The sequence below is a fragment of the Protopterus annectens genome, chromosome 10.part0 (assembly GCF_019279795.1).
Source record: "Protopterus annectens isolate FY-2018-M chromosome 10.part0, PAN1.0, whole genome shotgun sequence".
Classification (NCBI taxonomy): domain Eukaryota; kingdom Metazoa; phylum Chordata; order Ceratodontiformes; family Protopteridae; genus Protopterus; species Protopterus annectens.
Genome location: NC_056744.1, coordinates 556618003 through 556632225, shown reverse-complemented (window position 1 = coordinate 556632225; position 14223 = coordinate 556618003).

Genomic DNA, 14223 nt, shown 5'->3' with positions numbered 1-14223 from the left:
ACAAGTAATTACAGATGTTTGTGGGAAAGTTAATGTCCTCATGTCCTACTATATGAGGTTGTGGGTTAAACAGGTCTGTAATAGTGACAACAGTGTACAAAGCTTTACATATATTGCAACGTAGTACTGCAGACCATGATAGTGCAGATATTAATGTACTGCTTTTCCCTTTCTTATTACAGCTGACTGGGGGAATGCTCTGTGTCCCCTACACAACCAGATGTTTTCTGCCCTGATTATCATTGCACACAGTCAGTATGCCTACACATACCTCATCCCTGGAGGCCACAGATATTGGACAGTCAGAGGGTGGGGACATTGAACAGGAAAGTGTGGCAACTATGGCTCCAGTGAGTGTAGACACTGGTCACAGCCAGAGATCTGGTGAGGTTTCACACTGGCAGATTAATAGGGGTGGTTGTAGGAGGTCTGCTGTCCTTCCACCACCTGTTGCAGTAGTCTTATCATGGGTCACTCTGTGCATGTTTCAGGCCATTATGGAGGCACAGCCACATTCTGAAAGGAACTCCAGATGAATGCTCAGGTTCATGGATGTCTGACATCCATGACTGCCTCCACCACATTGCTGATACCCTGGATCGGTTCACTGATGCAGTGAAAAGACAGCAGTCTGAGACAGGTCACAGAATATCTGTCTTGGAATGCACATTGTCTGTGATAGAACAGCTGGTTGGAGATGAGTGTCGGACTTGTGGAAGTAGGTCAGTAACTCCATCTGCTGAGAGACCACGTGGCCATGTACAATCACTCTCCCATAGTGGTAGTAAATCCAGCGCTCCAGAGGGGAGAGTGCTGTCCACACCAAGACATGGCAGGCCATGGGGTTATGGTCCTGGGTGTTCTCGTGGAAGACATGTTCCCAACAGACAGCATTCACCACAAAGTACTAGCACCATTTCTGACCTTGGGCATGGAGATGCCAGTGCAACTCCTGGCAGAGCCAGTTTCTGTGTTCGGGGGCTGAGACAATGAACTGCCAGCTCTAATATATATGGTTCAAAGCTGCCACATGTAGGGCTAGCACTAAGCTTGACTGTGTTCACGCGTACACTCACATACCACTGTCAAAACCAGGTTACCCACAGACACACATGGCATATTTCCATGGTCCATCTTACCTGCTACCCTTCCTGACTGACACATATGCTTTTAACCTATTTGGTCACCCTAGGCCTCCTGGAGCTTCTCACAACACCCTGTGAAAGAGATGATACCTGTGCCACATCCCTGTCATCCTTATCATCGATGCAGAGAAATGAAGCTATGTGTCTGATGCACAGAGTAACTATATAAATGAATATGCAATTGTGTAATCCAATGTTGCTTTGCCATGCCACTTGTACTGGTCACTGACAGATACTGTATGCTGCCATTTGTAATGAGTATTTTATGTATCTTATGTTGTATGATGCTGTAATGGCTGTATACTTACACAATGATAGGTGTGTCATGGACCTGTTTATGGTTCAGTTTCAGGAGTCTGTAGGGGACACCTATGGATAAACAGTGGCAATAAACCCATAGACATCACAGCACAGGATGTAATGTCAGCAAAGACAAAATATGTCTTTAGCAAGGTACAGCACTATAGGTGCATAGCTCCATAGGTTCATATGTGTATAACAGGCTAACAACGACAATGGTGTCATTCAGCCTACTCATACATCCCTAATCTATGAAAAGGTCTTATACTCTCTATAAGTGTCATCAGGGTTTTGGGAGCTAACACATCAATAACCTGTGATGATGAAGATGAACTATCTACAAATTTTCTGTGTCCATTGCAGACATTTGTCCTACACCAGTTATGATTGTCTTGTTCTGCATCCCATTGTGTAACTTCCACATAATGTGCATTACAGAAGATATGTGCTTCACAGGCATGGGGAGCCTGTTACATAAAGGGTGTGGTGTCTGTGTTACATAACTGTCTCTCAAGCATGTACTATTTATACCACAGTGTAGGTGTGTAGAACAGGTAATACATGTGTTAGTCCTGGCTTGGATAGGCATGAGGTACACAGTGGGATCTGACACCTCCCTGTATGGCAGCCATGCACATCCCCTCCAAAGCATGCAGGATACAGACTACACATGTATGGTCTTGACACAGACTGAATAGGACATGTTATCTGCAATATGCATTGGTTTGTCCCCACATCTTACTGACCAGTGAAAGTCAAAGGCTACATTACTCCATGTCCATAAGTCCATGAATAAGGGCACAACTATTTGTGGTGTGTGGACATTACTATATTTTCCAGGGGTTGATGACTTCCAAAAGGATAGTATTGTGCAGTCCTTGGCATTTACTATTTGTAAGTGGCTCTGATGATCACTAAATGTGTATCTCAGGCCATCTGTGTGATCTTTAGTGACAGCTTCTAATATGCAGTCACCTGCTAGTGTAATCAGGCAGAGGTCACTGACAGTGGCTGTGACTGCAGAGAAGGGAATGTCTAGAAGGAGTATTCCATTAATAATGTCTGAGGGAAGTCCACTGGTGACTGACATCATTGTAACATAGGTCTATCCAATGCTATCTTCCCAAATTATGACTACTAGACACTTGGCTATCCACCAGCTGACATACCACTCTGTAAATAACCTACACAGTTTTCAGCAAGGCCTGCTGGCCTAATATTGTCAAACACCTTGTCAGTCCATGGTAGGTGGAGTGAGTCATATTCCCCTCATCTATTGCATAGTTTAACACTCAATGAGGTCCACCAGTTAGGGTAGGTAGGCATGATCTGCCCTTGAGCAAAACAAACTGTGTTTGGCCCAGTGTCAGTAGGTGTATGACATTGTTACTGATTGTATCCATGCTAACTCTTTTCATGGCTTTACATATCAGACAACTTAGAGATCTGGGGACACTGCTTGGCACTGCATACTAGCTGTCCTCAGTGCAACTAAATATTGTGGTTACTTCCATCATGATCAATGAAAAGAGCCATCCAAGGTGTCTGTACAGAACACAGACAAACAATGGAGGGAAGCATAACATTTATACCCTGTGATGGTGAGGCAGGAGATTTTACACAGATATTCTGCAATTGGACACTGCTCAAGCAGTGTTTACTGAAAGGACAGTTACCTTGTGAAGAATGCAGAAAATAGGGGAGTTCCCTGAATTGCTGTTGTCTGGCTACTACTAATGCTGGTGTAACCAGATCCACTCTCTCCTGGGATACCATACTCTGATACTTTTTCTGTCATCACACGTACAACATTGCTACAAAGCTCATGATGAGAAGCAGGACACAGCCTGTTTGTTCATCCACATAGTTGTCCAACATTATGAAAGGCTGTGTAGGCTTTACATACCCTTCTCCAGGTAGATGCCTTGATTTGCAACCTGAACAATCAGTTGGCTTTTGCATGTATTATGCCTTCTGCATCAGGGTTGGTGGTATGTCACTAGGGAACTAAACAGATGGTGATTAGGAACACAGCTGCAGTATCACAATACAATGTGCATGTCCAGTAACATAGATGTCCAAGCTTGCTGAAACAAGCAGCACAGCAGTGGTGATCCATCTTACCTTACAATTTCACAGCAACTCATGCGCCCTGCCCTTCAGCAAATTAATTGTAGATATCTGCATGACATGGCTGTGAGGTCTACTACACCTTTGGCCAAAGTGTGTCAACCAGCCACATGTCCTAGATATGTCATACTGTAAAGTTATGTACCCAGAACACATGTCTGTGTTCCCACATCATGTCACACAACAACCAGTTTTTTGTCTAGTTGCTTGACAGGCATTGTATGCTTGCAAGGCCAACATAATGTCAGCAAAGTTGAACAAGTCCTCTGCACATGCATGGGCATCCACATCTTCACTGCAAGGAGTGCCTACAAACACTGTATATCAAGCTGTCAACCCCAAGGGTGTGGTAACATGACCTTAACTTTGCAGGACTTGCACAGTGTCACATTTGTAGGTATGGTATTTTGACCATGTCTAATAACAGAATTATGGTCAATCCAAGGTCTACATTGCTGGCAAAGCATTGTATGGCACACTGTCAGGTGTTGTGTTACCTTAGAGGACCTACATAAAGATGGCATGTTACATTTCAACATCTGTTATGACACCACTTAATGATGGCTTGCTGTGGCATACACACAAGCATGGCTGCATTGATAATGGCACTATTAATGACTGCTGATGATATGTGGTAAGTGTCCTCACCCACCTACTCCTATGCCACACAAACACAACATGTGACAGATGTGAATGTATTTCAAATCTTGATTCCATGGTGTCTCAAACAGCAGTTAGTACATATGGCAATGAGCATTTTGCCAACATGCACAGGTCAACTCCTGTACCACCCACATCATACACACCTAGATGTGTGCAGCTCTTTATCAGACACATTGCCAATTAACAGATACCTCAGAAAATCCTACCTCTGGAGAGCACAGTACACATAATTGTGCATGCACCACTGTCTCACTGGTCAAACAGCTAAGGCAAAACACGAAATCAAACATATTATGCATAGGTGATTACATTGTGAGACACACTGATATCCATGTCACCAGGCTACATATGGGAAAAGGTCACAGTTAACTGTTTGTAGGCTGACATGATACACCATACCACACATTGCTGCAACTCAAGGAATATCAGGTAACATAATGATGACATCATAGTTCCTACAGGTGTGTATGACTAGAGACATATGACACTGGACTGTATGAAGACAAATGATTGAGCTTAGACACTCTATGTCTCTTGTGGGTATGCCCATAGCTTTTAGCTGCATTGACCCTCACTTAGGATAATGGCTCAGTACACATGGAAAATGATGTATGTCAATAATTGCCATAGCATGTGGTGTCATTGTAAGGGGTTCCACTATATGTCTGCCGGGGATGACTTGCTCAACAGATATCAATGCTTTGGCAGAGATGGTCTTCATCTCTCACCTATGTGATGTTGAGTACTCGCCAAAGTTGCTGACACCCCCACATTACCCCCACAGTGCATCTTATAGACACTGTCTGGAGGGGAAACTTTCCAATAAGAACTCCATCTTCATACAACATCACAGTTATGCTGCTACACACTGAGAATGGCAACACTAAACCCCACTCATTGGAAGGTGTCCTCAGCTTGGAATATGCAGACATTTGTGCAGTCAAAGACACCTGGTTCAAAGCTTTGGAAAGGACCACAGCCATACCAGATTGCATGTCCTTCAACATGTTCAGACCTCAAACTGACAGTGTGCAAAGTAATGTAGCTGGTGTATACATATTCATTATGGATAGATACACATCCAGATTTAGTAAAACGCTATGATTTTCTGGAGACACTGCAGGTGCTATTCACTGCTGGAAGGGCACCTAATCAAGCCATTGCCAATTACAGGAGCAGCTCCATGAATACAGACATCTGTTGAGATTATTTGAATTTACTTGTGTCTATCAAGAAATATCAGTACACAATGGTTTGGGGTGACATTAAGTAACCACGAACTCTGTTGCTTAGTCATGCTGAAGCTCACTTGTCCAAAGATTAGTCCATGTCCTTAACTACAATGCCATGGACCAATGGTGTGACATCCCCACAAGGGGATCCAATGTACTGCATCATATGTTTACCAATATGGGTGACCACTGCAGACTCCTACTGTGAGGTCTTGCCTGGCGAGATCTGACCACAGATCAGTCTCATTAAAACTGTCAGACCTAACCCCGCCTTGCAGAAAAAACAGAAATACACTTCAACAAAGCAATTTTTTACCTTCTATGGGATGGTTTACATAGCCTGACTTCACCTCCCCATTTAGATGGGACAGGCAAGTATGCAGAGCTCAACACCCATGCATTATGAAAGCAGCAATACAACTGCATAGACTCAGCTGAGAAGATCCTCATGGCACAGAAAACCTGCCTGGTGGACAACTGCCATTAACAGGCTGTATAAGAAGAGGTGGACATTGTTGTGTGACAGTTGGGGTGAGGGTGCCCCCCCTAAAATGGGGGCACAACCTCCTCAGATAAAACAAGCACATTGTGTTGTTGTGACGTTGTGAAGTAAGAATATGTGAAAAAAATTAGCCTCCCACATAAAGCATAACTACAATGCACGGTTTAGTTACATGTGTATCCTCAGAGGATAGGCCCAGATTATTGTTGAAATCATACATAATGATACCACATATAATGGGTCTGTACTCATAGCTAACATAGTGTCCCACAGATTGTGCATCAACTTTCTTCCCCTGTCCCCACCAGATGTGCCACATGACATTCCTACAACCTGTCCCATACCTTCCACAGCTACAGAGCAGTTTGTAATTTACCTTTCAATGGGGGATACACAGCATCTATTTGACATGCTAACATCCCAGGCTGCATCCTACATGGGATCCAACAAGGGTTACTAACCCCATTGGGAACTCCTTGCAATCATATTGTAACCACTGCTTGCATCTCAGCTGACTTAACAACAGCAGCTGTTATCCCTTGCATAGAGGTGGTGAAACTATAGACCTATTTGCCAGAGAAGCCATTTCTGTATGCCTATAGGACAAATCATCATGTAGCTGATCAGCAAACATATATATAATCTACAAACAGTTGACTGTACACAGTTGGATTTCTGACAGGGAGATCATAGCTGTTAAACATGGTGGACATGTCTGAGGCAGTCAGCAAGAACCTGAGTGAGGGGACATTGGTGCATACAACTCCTGGACTTAGCCAAGCTGGATGTCTCTATCCCCCACTCAGGCATCATTGACAAAAGCGCCCACATAGGTATTCATGGTAGTACCATTATAGGGATCACTAAGTGGTTCAGTGATGGCACGCATACTGAAGATATGTAAATCCACCTTCAGTGCCTGATCTGTAAGCAGCAGTGATCAACATGGCTCAGTCCTGGTTCCTTGTAATCCATTTAACCATGATACAAGTGAATATTGAATGTCTGTGGATGACAACATTGGCTGATGCCTGCAAACTGTGAGCAGTCAAAGACGCTGTGAGTTACGTCAATATCCTACAAGATGGTATTGATGAACAAATGCCTGTTGACATAATAATGGCAGTAAATTCCATGCAAATATATATGTAGTATCATTTCCATCGGTAGCACCTATGTTCCTGGTAAGTAGCACATCAGTTGCAACATGTGATATACATACTCAGGGGTGATAGACCTGGGCACACAGGCCTCCTCCCTCAGCATGCCAATATTTTAGTGCAATGGCCGTTTGGTAATGCACCTTTCCAAGCACTACTGGCAATTGTACACAACACAGTGGTCCCTCACAAGGAAACTTCATGTCTTCAGTATCTGTTAAATGGGGATCGTCTGAAATCACTATCATTGTAGCCTATGGCATACAGACTACTTAGAAGTGATCTCTGCCTTGCATATGGGGCAATGTGCGACACTCCTTGATTGGAAATGCTGCATATCTTTAGGTGACATGGTACATTGATTGCTCACTCTAAGGACATTAACCTGGTATGTGACATTATTAATACATGCTGGTGGGAGAGATCTATCTAGCAGATTGTAACACACCTTTGAAACAGAATACAGCCTAATGGCAAACAGAGCACATCAGTGGACCTCATCAGATTTTATCTGTATGATTGGCTGGGTCACCGTTATTTCACCACAGGGCTTCTGCTTGTGTTCCTCGTGAACAGGGGCAATATGTGCTGATCATGTAAATAATGGTATTAACTTGGCTAGGAATGTGAGTGCTGTAGGACCATTGTGCTACTAATGTTCAAAGAGCCTATGAGTCCATAAGCTGATGTAAAATGCTCTAACAGCCATACACAGAAATCTGGCTACACTAAGGATAGCACCACTACCAACTGCTGTTTACAGGACATGGCACAGCACACACACACTGCAAGTTGGCTGCATGTAGAATAGCACACTTACCTATCTAATGGTACACACTATAGATCAGAATACATTACATCGCACCACACCTCAAGTTTTACATACTATAGATTGCAGTTCTTATCACATGGGCCACAGCTTAAATCTGACATTACAATGGCAGCTGGCAGTCTTAAGGTAGATGACATCAGTAGGCCTTGTAGAAGAGGGCAGTTTGGGAGCCAGTAGCAACTTACAGGGCCAAAAAGTGCAGAATCATTGCAGTGTGATAGCTAATGAGGGATTCTTAGTTATTTTGCAGGGGGATACATACACACCAAGTAGCCTGGAGTGAGAGTAGACCCCTAACTATGTGGTCTTACACATTATAGACCGCAGTATTTATCGCATGCCCCATGGCTTAAGTTTAATATACAATGGCAGCTGGTAGTTTTAAGGTAGATGACATTAGCAGGCCTTGTAAAAGTGGGTAGTTTGGAAGCCAGCAGCAACGTACAGGGCCAAAAAGTGCAGAACCATTGCAGTTTTATAGTCAGTGAGAGATTCTCAGTTGTTTTGCATGGGGATACACACACCCACACCGAGTGGTGTGAAGTGAGATTAAAACTATTACCTATCTAGTTTTACACACTAGAGATCACAGTACTTATCACACACACACCACGTCTGTCTGTTTTATACATGACTGCAGGCAAACTACTTGTGGATTACACAAACTAGGCTTGTATTGTACAGTGTCTGTGGCCTGCAGATTGATATTGCATTATACTGTATCCACATCTAGTAGCCTAGCAGTCAGACAACTGTTATTTACCCTAGCTATGTGGCTACAGTTACCAGTTTGGCCATATGAGGCTGTTTGCATTTTGATAGGCAACCCTCTGGGCAAGAACAATGTGCCATGTCCATGAGTGTGTAGACAACATTATACATTACACCACCTGCTCACCTGTTGCTGTATGTTTGGTAACATCCAGCAGGCAAAGAGGTCTCTATGTAAGTGCATTATTTACTGTTGAGCCCTTACTTTGGATCCTTTGAACAACAGTAGAGATGTGTGATAGTGCAGCTTATATATATATATATGTATATATATATATATATATATATATATATATATATATGTGTGTGTATAAAAAGAGAGAGAGAGAGAGATGTATATATATATATATACACACACACACACACACACACACACACACACACACATATATATATATATATATAGATATAGATATATGTGTGTGTGTGTGAATGTGGTGTGTACTGAGCATGCCTACATTTGCCTACAGGGAGATCAGCAGGGGGTTCCTCCTTTGAGACCTCCTGTGACTGTGGCTGAGATGACCTAGGCCCTGGTAGAGGGCTGTGTATCCCTTCCCTTTGGTGATCCTGCTGCAGCTGTTTCTGCAGAATTAGATTGTCTAGCATAGTTCATACTGTAAACATATGTGCACATGTTGCTGGAGAGTACTGCAGGGGTTCCACCAGATATATCTAGGCTCTGGAACTGAGACTTCAGAAGCTCAAACACACACTCTATGATGTTCCTAGTTTATGCATGTGCCTCATTATGGTGTTCTTACATGGGTCTGTGTGCATTTTTAATGGGTGTCATCATCCACAGTTTCAGGGCATAGCCAGCATTTTACAGTAAATGGCTGTGTGGAATCTGCCCCCCTAGCAAACATCTGGTACAGCTGTGATGCGTGCCAGATATTGGAGTAGTGATAACTGTCAGGGCTGCCAGCACACACATTCAGGATAATTCCCTGGGCATTGCACATGACCTGGCAGTTGATGGAGTGGTACCCCTTGCAGTTGATGTAGATTCTATCCTCCTCACCGATTGGTGCCTTGATGTGTACATGAGTGCAATCTTTCCTCACTTGTCTAGAGGAAAATATTTTTTTATTCAGGCATGTCCAAGGGTCAGTTCCCAGTGTTCTCTCCTGTCTATCTGATGAATCTGGGCATCTTGGGGCAATGTAGCAATTGCCTCATGTACACAGACATCCCTCTCTTCCTACCACCCAACACTACAACCTGTGAGAGATGCACTTATCTAGCCAAACTGGAAGTAAAGCTCTCTCCAACCAAGACTAAACTTGATAGTCAAGAGGAGAAGGTAAACACTTGCAGCACACCACACTCATCACATAGTCCCACTAAACCTACACCACCAAAATCCACACATAGAAACACAAAAACATTCACGGAGGTTCTCAGTAATAATCTGCTCAAGCAACAGACACCTCCAAAGCAGAAACGCAAGCAACCTCCCACCACCAACACAACCCAAATTACACATAGTCCACAGACTCAGTGTGCCACTCAACCACAGCCCATAAGGCAAAATAACGTACCCAACACACTAGTCATAGGTGACTCTATAGTCAGGCACACTGATGTCCCACTCACCAGGCTAAACAAGGAGAAGGTCACTGTCAGCTGCCCATCAGGTGCCAGGATCCACCAGATAACCCACACACTCAGGTCACTCCACAACAAGAACAAATATGACTCTGTGATTGTCCATGTTGGTGTGAACGACCTGAGATGTACCTCCCTGGACTACATGAAAAAAGACATGGAAGAACTCTCCGATCTTTTAGCCAAGGCAGGTATGACCCTAGCCCTGAGTAGCATCCTGCCATTGCCCAGAATGATACCGCAATACAAGGACAAAATGAGTGACAATTGGCTAAGCTTCTAGTGTCATTCTAAGGGGATCCAGTATCTGTCTGCTTGGGATGACATGGTCGACAGACCACAATGCTTTGCCAGAGATGGCCTGCACCTGTCACCCCAATTCTGGATACTGGCTAAGGCTCTAGCTGCACCTATAGTGCCTTTTTTAGGTAAGGTTCAAATGACAAATTCACCACCATAACAGGAACAGGCAAGCAAAAACAGAGGGTAATGCTACTCAATGCTAGAAGTCTAAATCTCAAAATGCACTAACTCAAGGCACTTCTTAAAATGGAGAACATCAATGTCTGTACAGTGACTGAGACCTGATTCAAGGCTCCAGAGTGCACCCCTGCATTACCAGGCTACAACTCATACCACACTTTTTGGCCATCTAACCTGGACCGGAACACCAAAGGCAGAGGTGTGTCCATATTCATTAAGGATATCAACACCTTCAAGATAGTTGCTCAGCATAATGCAGCCAAGGTTATCCAAGTGCAACTAACTCTGGGCAAAACTGCAATTCAAATTGTAGACTGCTACAGATTCCCCACCATGCCCCAGGATTCCCACTCCTCTTTTTTGATATACTGGAAAATATTAGGGTTCAACCAAAGACCCTAATATTGGGTGATTTCAACCACCCCACCATTAACTGGGAAAAATACTCATGTACCAACTCCTTCACTCAGCGCTTTCTGAATTCATAAATTCCAATGCCCTAGATCAACTTATCCACACCCCCACCAGGAACAACAATATCCTAGATGTAGCCATTACCAACATGAGTGACCGATGTTCCACATCTGAAATCAACTCCTCGTTGGTCAGATCCGACCATAAGCTAATCACCTTAGATATCCACATCCCACCCCCACCCCCCATTAAGGAAACCATGGTAAAAAATTTCTCCAAAGCCAACTTCCTGCTTCTTAGGACAGAAGTGGCAAACTTCATGACACCCATGCAGATGGACAATACAGTTATGACTGCTGAATCCTACACAAATGTATTCTATAAGCACTTACAAAAGTTCATGGATCGTGCTATCCCAAACAGAACCAAGATGATATCCTCCAAAAAAAATGAAGCCAATCTGGTGGTCCCCTGCCATAAACAAACTCTACAACAGAAGGAAGAAATTGTTGCAAAAGAGAGTAAAATCCCATGAATGGAGGAGCTCCCTGGTCAGCCTCAACAAGAAGCTGAGATCCCTTATAAGATGCTCCAAAACTAGCTATGAAAACAAGATTGCCACTGATTCTAAGGACAACCACAAAGCATTCTACAGCTATGTCAAGAATATCAATGGCAACACCCAGAACTGCTCTGAGTTACAGCACAATGGCACACAATTTACAGAACCAACTGATATTGCCAACATCCTGGCAGATAGGTTCAGTGCTAACTTTACCCCCCTCTTACCCCGTAAAGGGCTCATATCTATACAGGAAGAATGCAGTGTCCCTGTAATCACAACTTCACAGGTAAAAGCAACACTCTATAAAGCCAGAAACACAGCATCCATGCATCCATGGGACTGGACAACATCCCAGGTGGCATTTTACACGGACTTTAGAACAAACTGGCTCCCCACCTAAGCACCATGTTCAATCATAGCCTCACATCAGGCTTTGTGCCCACTGAATGGTGCACAGCAACAGTTATCCCACTCCACAAAAGGAGAGCCACCACTGATCCTGGGAACTATCGCCCTATTAGCCTGATGAACCTGGTCTTCAAGGCCATAGAATGTATCATCATGGAATTCATAAACAAAGACATTGGTAACCTCCAAACTCTGGACCCCACCCAGTTCTGGTTTGTGAAAGGCAGTTCATGCCTCCTGAGCCTGGTTGACGTCTTTGAGGCAGTAACCAAAGCCATAGACAATAGTAATGTGGTTCACACAGCCTATCTTGACCTCGCCAAGGCTTTTGACACCATCCCCCATTCTGGAATCATAGCTAAACTCACTAAACTAGGTAACAATCTCTATGTCACAAGATGGGCTGCTAACTGGGTCACTGACAGAACCCACACTGTAAATGTTGCAGACTCCAAATCTGACTTCAAACCAGTGAAAAGTGGAGTACCACAGGGATCAGTCCTGGGACCTCTCCTGTTTGGTATCTACTTCTCTGAAGTACAGGCTAACACAGAAGGCCTCTGACTAATGATGTTCGCAGATGACTACAAACTAGGAGCTATAGTCGAGTCCCCAAATGATGTGGTCTTCTTGCAGAAGGGCATCACTGAGACAGATGCCTGGTGTCAGAGCCATGGCCTCAAGCTCAATGCAAAAAGTGCATTGTTATCCCCTTTGGTAAAAACTCTGTGCCCATGAACTACCACATAGGTGGCAGTCATTTTAACACTGAATGTGTGATAAGAGACCTTGGGACCCAGGTGGACAGTAGATTCTCCTTTGATAAACACATTGCTACAGTAGTCAGGAAATCCTTCTACATGGCACACCTCATCACAAAAGGGTTCTCATCCAGGAAAAAAAAGGTCATTGTTCCCCTCTACTCAACACTCATTAGACCCATTATAGAGTACAATGCCACTTTTGGAATATACCTCACAAGAGATCTGCAGCAGCTGGAAAGGCCACAGAAGTACCTCACAAAGAGGATTACTGGCCTCAAACAGATGCCCTACACTGATTGTCTTAAAAAACTCCAGCTTTACTGTGTAGCATATCGCCTACTCCGAGGTGATCTCTGCCTAACATATAAAGCTATGTCAGACCCAGAGCTGTTGAACATGCTACACCTAAAGAAATCCCAATCCCTCTGAGCTACATGCTCTAGGGACCTAAACCTTGTCACCACAATAAACAGGATTTGCTGGAGGGATAGATTCCTGTCCCAGAGACTTCCCATACTCTGGAACAAGCTACCCATCTATGTCAAGCAAAGTTCCGATGGGAAATACACCCCCAGGGATCACTTCTATGTCTCTGCTGGACAGGGGCACAGGAAATTAACTTTCCTGGGTTGGCGTAAGCCAGAGAAGTTTGTTAGCTATGCTTACTTAGGCCCTAGGGCTGATAGCCTAGTACCTACCTATGAACCTATGAACCTATGGCACCCAGTAGTTCAGGGTAGTATGCTACATGGTAGAAGTGTTGCATATCACTGGCCCTCACCTCAGCTGTGAGGGTAGAATATATGTTCATAGGTTCATAAGTTCAAACAGCCAATAAACTACTGGGTCAGAAACCACTCCTCTTGTGGCTGATAGGCTACCTAGTCCTTACCACTCCCACAGATAAGCTAGAGGGCTTGCCTCCAACAGAGAAAGGTCTGGGAGGCTCAGAAACTTACAATACAGTCCTGCGTGTGTGTGCCTTCTGTGGAAGGTTGGGTGCCTGTCTGGCAACTTGACATCATAGAACTCCACTGCCGATCATGAGTAGACAGGTGATCTGCTGCAGTGACCCCTAACTGGAAAGCCAAACGAAAAAGCTGAAGAAAGTATATATATATATATATAAATATATATATATTTTTTTTGTAGTAGAGAGGAACAGAACACAGCAGATTAAGATACTATAGGGATGTCTTTCCCAAGTGTTGTCTCTGTACACAGCAGAGGAGATGGGACTGGT